This window comes from Mastomys coucha, unplaced genomic scaffold (genome assembly GCF_008632895.1).
Source record: "Mastomys coucha isolate ucsf_1 unplaced genomic scaffold, UCSF_Mcou_1 pScaffold5, whole genome shotgun sequence".
Classification (NCBI taxonomy): Eukaryota; Metazoa; Chordata; class Mammalia; order Rodentia; family Muridae; genus Mastomys; species Mastomys coucha.
Window position 1 is genome coordinate 106,985,189 of NW_022196911.1, and position 6,606 is coordinate 106,991,794.

The 6,606-nt window shown below is 42.9% G+C and overlaps 1 pseudogene; it reads left to right on the forward strand.

Annotated features, from left to right (window-relative positions):
* Positions 1 to 400: 400 nt before the first annotated feature.
* LOC116078760 lies at positions 401 to 2,136 on the forward strand (annotated as a pseudogene).
* The last annotated feature ends 4,470 nt before the right edge of the window (positions 2,137 to 6,606 follow it).

Here is a 6,606-nt window from a genome sequence, read left to right on the forward strand (position 1 = left end):
TGGGATTAGAGATGTTCCTCCTCTGTTTAGAGAACCCCAGAAATAGGAAACTGAAGGGGGCAGTTCTGATGCTAAGGTCCTGTTCCCTAATTGGTTCTTGATTTGTCAGTAAAGATAGCCGAGGGCCAATTGCTGGGTGGAAGGTACAGGCAGGACTTCAGGGTCTCAGGAGGAAGAGGCAGATGCAAGGAAGGAATAAAGAGGTTTTTCTGCTGTACTTGGAAGGAAGAAGAAGCAAGCAGCCATGTGAAGTCTCTGGAGAAGCTGGGACCTGTGGCTACTGCTACAAGCAAGTGGCTAAGGATGTCTGGTAGGGGTAGGTGGGACTAGTCACTGAAGTTTAGGGCAGGTGGGAGGAACTGAGATAAAAATATTAAGGGCATACTTTTCCAGGCGGGAGATGGCAGTGCTCAACAATTGTGGCAAAAAGGCAAGTTGGTTTTGTTTTTTTTTTTTTTTTGTTTGCTTGTTTGTTTTTTCAAGACAGGGTTTCTCTGTGTAGCCTTGGCTGTCCTGGAACTCACTCTGTAGACCAGGCTGGCCTCGAACTCAGAAATCTGCCTGCCTCTGCCTCCCAAGTGCTGGGATTAAAGGCGTGGACCACCACCGTTCTGCCGAAAAGGCAAAACTGTGTGTGTCTTTTCTCCATGGATTCAAGAGAAGCTCCGAGGGGGCTGGTAGTGAGTGCGGTCACCTTCTGGAGCCAAAGACGGTAGCATAAAACTACATGCAACAGGAAACACTTGATCTATTTGCAAATGTGAAAACAAAATCCTCTACTAAGCCCTCCCTACAGTGATCTAGATTGTCTTAAAATGATAGTGCCTCTAAATGGCAGTCACAGCTTGAAGCCCAAGCTAGCTCTCTTTCGACTACACTACACACATGTATTTTTTTTTTCCTTTATTCATGTCATGGGGAAATGACCTGGAGCAATCTTTGCCCTCACTCTGTGCCTTGCCCATGACAAGTACTGACTAGAAGTTTCATAAATGATACAGGAAGAATTCCATTGGGGCTGATATGAAACTAGGATGCCTACTGCGTCAAACCCTGGCACCACTGGTAAATGGCATTTCTGAAATCATGCAGCCCTCCTGATCTGCAGGGATGCCCTCATATTTCATACTTGGGAAAGTTGTATTGATAAGTAGGCAAACGTGTGTAAGGCAGCATTTCTGAACTATTTCCTAGAAATTCCAGGATATACATGGACATACATGTTCCTGGGGATACAATGTTGGGCATGGACACTCTGTTGTTAACAGGAGACGTACATAAGCTCTTTTTATTTCTTCTTCAAAAGAAATTAAACCAGCTCCATTTATGTGTATCATGTTTCTAAAAATTCTGTTAAAATAATAAAAGATTTTACTAACTATGGTGTGGTGACAAACCTGTAATCCCAAAAGTCAGGAGGTAGATGCAGGAGAATCTTCAAGGTTTCTCTTGGCTGTCTTGGCTACCTGTCAAGTTTCAGGCAAACTTGGGCAATAGCAATGGTAAATGAGAAAATCATCAATAATATATAACATAATATAATATAATATTATATGTGATAAAAATGAAGTTTTAATGAATTAATGAGAATGCTATCCTCTTTGGCATTGGTAGTCTGGGTATAAAAAAAAAAAACATCATGGCCTTGGGTAAGCTGTGAAGACTGAAAAGAAGTATTTCATAGTACAAGGGAGATTTTTTTCCAATGGTGCTAACTGTAGCTGTCCCAGAAGCCTCAAGCCTTTCAGCCCATCTCCACACAGAACCTTTAAAAACAAGCTCCAAGACCTAAGAGGTGGGACACGAAGCTGCACGGACAGCCGGGTGCTGGGCCGATGGAGACAGTGGAGGATGGAGGACCTGGCAGTGGCAGGGGATGTGAAATGGGCATGCAGGAGGTCAGAACCAGGTGGACATGAGTGCAGAGACCACATGCTAACTACCTGTGCCCTGCTGTCCTGGAGCACAGAGGACCAGGAGCCCAGACCACGAGACCTGCCTGCACCACAAACAGAGTGTAGCCAGGAGAGGCTAAGCTCCATGGTTCTTCAGAGTGGTGGAAGGAGTTCAGCTCAGACTGGCCTGAGATGTATCGCGGGGGAATCTGGCCATTTTAACCGTACCAGCAGTCACTAGAAGACACAAACGGGACGAAGGAAGATTCCAGTCGAATTGGAATCCTCATACGATGGCCACTGCACATCCATTGCAGCTTGTCGGGGTGTCCACCTGTTCAAATGACAGCCAGGGCTCCCTGCAGAGCTTGTCTGCCACTCAGCTAATCCCACGGTCCTCTGCAGAAGGCCAGGGACATCCTGAGTGGGATGGCTCATCGCAGCTTCTTTTCTAATGTCTTTTGATGGACAGGAAATTATCTAGAAGTCAGAAAGTTCAGTATCAAAGTTCCTGGAGCCTCATAGCTCATGTCATCATTAGGCTCAGCTGGGGATCTCCTTGCCTATGGACTTTGAGTTGTTTCTGGACATTGCTAGGTTGCTCATATGCTCTTCTTAGTTAAAAGACTTATTTTTATATTTTAAATGCTCTATAATGTTGGCATGAATTTTACGAAATGCTGATGTCCAGTCAAGCTATGTAATTCTCCAATTGAAGTTATCAGGGACAGAACCCCATTTATATTAAAATGGAAACTATGGACAAAAAGAAAAAAAATAAGCTCCAGAACAATGGTCCTTCTAGGTTTTACACAACAGTGCCTGATGCTGTGCTTGCTTCCAGGCTGAACTCATGGAAACTTTTGGTCCCAAATAGAGAAAGTCATAGCAACAACAGCCATTCATCTTCTGGCTTTCATCAGCTCCTCATGGCCATCGTCATCATCTGAGGTGAACACAGTCCAACCGCGTGAAAGGTAAACAGGAGTCCTTCCATTTTTCAAATGAACACGTGGAAGTGTGCGGACGTGAAGCCCCTAAATAAAAGTAGCCATTTCTCATGTCCTCATCTTTCTGTGCTCTGTGGGTCTTAGTTTTAGAGCTGGTCTCAATCTTTTCTTTTACATAGGAAGTTTCACCCTGTATTGATACAGAGGCAAAGGACAGTTACATCAATCTAAACTCACCGTGGCACAATCTGTGAAGCATCTTTAAATTTTCTGTTAGTGCAACCCCTGCCATACTCCTCTACCCTGCAGTATCTCTATGGCATTAATGAGTCTCTGTGCTTATACCCCTGGGTATAAGTGTTGAAAAATCCTCCTGCTTCATCTTGTAGCTCTTGGGTAGATCACTTAGCTGAAATTATGATAATTTGGGAGTTACTATTTTTCTTGCCACATTCCTTTTATGCTAGCTTCCTCTTCCCCTGCTTATCACTTCGCTTCCCTTCTTCCCCAGCTGCATCCTAACAGCTTCAGGATGACCTTCCCATTCTCTCCCACAACACCAGATATCCATGTCTCACACCAATGTGTCAAATGTGTCTGCTGTGTGTTCTTTCTGGCAGTAGGATGGAAAAAGAGTGTACACTATGAGCTCTTGCCATCCCCTCCCAGGGAAAGATAATTATCATAAAGCTGACAATGATGGGACCAATGTGGTTTACCTACTAATTCAGACATTATGGTAAGCCTCCATGTGTTAGATAGTTACTTTGAGTAATGGTGAATGGTGTGAGAAATGCAGCAATCAATGGCAAAAGCATTCCTCTAAGAATGAGTCTAGGTAAAGTTCAGTAAAGCTATTTATAGTCATGGAGAATACTTTGCTATCAAAGTCAAAAGGATGTGGCATTTCATTAAAAAATACTGTTTTAGGCAAAAGAAAGAGGAGACTTGGGGAAGGTTAGCTGAGGTGGTATCATGCAAGGGGCTAATAGAGGCTACGGTAGGAGCAGAGAGTGACAGAGGGTTGTGAAGAATTTGGAAAGGCTGGAAACTTGGACATCACAAGATGGGGAGGGTTCATTGGTGTGGCGTGGTGTGGTTAGAACTAAAGCTTGGAACCAACGCTGGCACAGAATCTACGCATTGGCATGCTGGAAACAATGGATGAAAGTATCCGTGAGATGAAAGGAAGCAAAATTGAGTCATAGTCGCCCATTCCAAATTTTCACCACTGAGGGGAATTGGGCAGAGAGTGAAGCTCATGACTGGATATGCTCACTGAAAGTGAACCCCTTTCTTCTAGTTCCTGTTTAAAAATATAAACAACATGCAAATTCAAAGAAAAAAATATCCTCCTTTGTCATGTTGAGAAACCGTGTTTTCTCTGTTGTCTTGTGACTCACCATGGGACTATTCGTACAAGAATGCAATTTGTAGGGATGGGCAGACCTGTTGGGGGGGAAATAAGAACCTCTCTGGAATGTTCCCCCACTCTTGGAACCTTAGTTGTTTTCTTTCTCATTCTTTCTTCCCTTACAAAGTTCTCTGTTCATTTTAAAGTACTCAGTCAAGGTTGGAAGAAGAAAAAAGTCTCAGATATCATAGCATCCCGGGTTGTCATGCCCAAAGTATCTTGGAATAGCCCTGCAGGAAGCAATCGTAGTAGCTTCACCATCTTCTTAATTCAAACCTTGTTCATGTGGGTGCAGAGAGATAGGTAAGCTCAACGAAAATGTAGAGTGATGGGGAGTCACATATGGTAAGTGCTAGCCCAGGAATTAAGATAGCCTGGGCAGATGACATTTTGTAGAAGCTAGACAATTAAAAAGAAGTCAACGGAGAGAAGCTGGGGATAACTGGATCTCAAATCAAGCCAAAAAATTAAAGGGGCGATCTTTAAGTAGGGTTTTTTTCCTGTGCAAAGTTTACTCATAAGGAGTGAAATGCACCAGCTGGGGGGGGGTCCCACCTCGAAACATAAACTTTTCTTAATAACCTCAAGATGTACTTTCAAGAATTTGGATTAGATAAATTAAAAAAAAGCAAATTTTCTCTAGGATTACATATATTTTTCATAGGATTGAAAGTCTTATTTTTTTTTTAATTACCTTTTCCCTTTGTTTTGGCAGGGAGGGGTTTAGTAAGGAGATGTTGATATCAGAGCAATTAACCTTGACATGCTTAATGAGAAGTTGCATTAAAACTTTTTAAAAATTTTTTTTTAAGTAAGCATTCAGGGATGTCTATTGACAGACATTCTTGTTCATTTTCCATGCCAAGAGAGAATTTGAGGACGTGGTAGTGATTTGAAAATAAAAAACTGATGGGAGGGGCATAGTGTGTGTGTGTGTGTGTGTGTGTGAGAGAGAGAGAGAGAGAGAGAGAGAGAGAGAGAGAGAGAGAGAGAGAGAGAGAGAGGGAGAGGGAGAGAGAGAGAGAGGAAGAGAGAGAGAGAAGATTAAGAGAGATAATGGCTAATCTTAGTTGTTGAGAAGAGGGTACTCAGTTGAAGATTGCCTCTATCAGCTCCCTTGTTGATGTCAGAAAGCCCTATCCACCGTAGGCAGAAGTAGTCCTAGGCAGGTGGGCCTGGACAATGTAATACAGGCAGCTGAAGGCGAGCCTGGAAGAAAGCCAGGAAGCATTTTTCTCCATAGCTTTTACTTCAGTTTCCACTACAAGGTTCCTGCGTTGAGTTACTACCCTGACTTCCCACAGTGATGGATGTAGAAATGTAAGTTGAAATCAAGCATTGCTATCCTTATGTTTCTCTTGGTTGGAATGTTTCATCACAACATTAGAAAACAAGCTAGAAGAGCTCAGAAGCTGGCCCAGTGGGTCAAGTCCTTATTGCCCAAGTCTGAACACCTGTGTTTAGATCCCCAGAAGCCATGTAAAGCCAGGCACAGTAGTGTCTGTAATGAGAGGCAGAGTTTGAAGAATTCCTGGAAACTCATGGGGCAGATAGCCTGGTCTATGGAGAGGGTAGCAAAAAGCCTGCTTCAAACAAGGTGGATGGTAAGGACTGACTCTCGACATTGTCATCTGACCTCTACATATGTGGCACAGTATGTATGCATCAGACTCCTGCCCCCCCCCCCCCGCACACATGCACACAATTACAAAAGAGAAAATATATTGTTAGTATGAAGGGGGATCAGGCATTGATAGGCAGTATGCTAGTAGAGGGGGAATTCCACAGTCAAGAGGTTCGGGATGAGGTAGTCAGCATTTAAAAGACATCGAAGTATCATTAACTTCTCTGCTCTATTTTAATCTCTGAGCATTTTATTTTTTTTTTTTTATGAAAGCAGTCACTCTTAAAGAATGTAAACAAGGTAATGCTTTATCTTTCCTAGTTCCTTCTAAGAGCACATGTCAAATGTGATTTGTCTTATGTAGTTTAATAAGTAAAACTGCATTTGTCAATGCTTTGTGGTTGTGATGTATCTAACCATTTTGCACAGTGTGTCTACAATGACCTAATTCAAGTATATTTACATGGCATACAAAGAGTTAGCTCTAGACACTACCTGGGAAACACCTTGAAGAGATACCTAGCCATCCCTTGGGAGAGACAGCAACAAGATTGACAGCAGCTTTTGTGGCTGAGCAGAGAAGACATGGAATTCGTACTGAGGACCATGGACAGAGAACATGGTGGGCTCTGATAGGAGCCCCAAACTAGGAGTCTCAAAATGAAATCTGTATGGCTGGGATTTTTATGAAGGCTGTTATCACATAAGCAGTCTTTGGTTCAC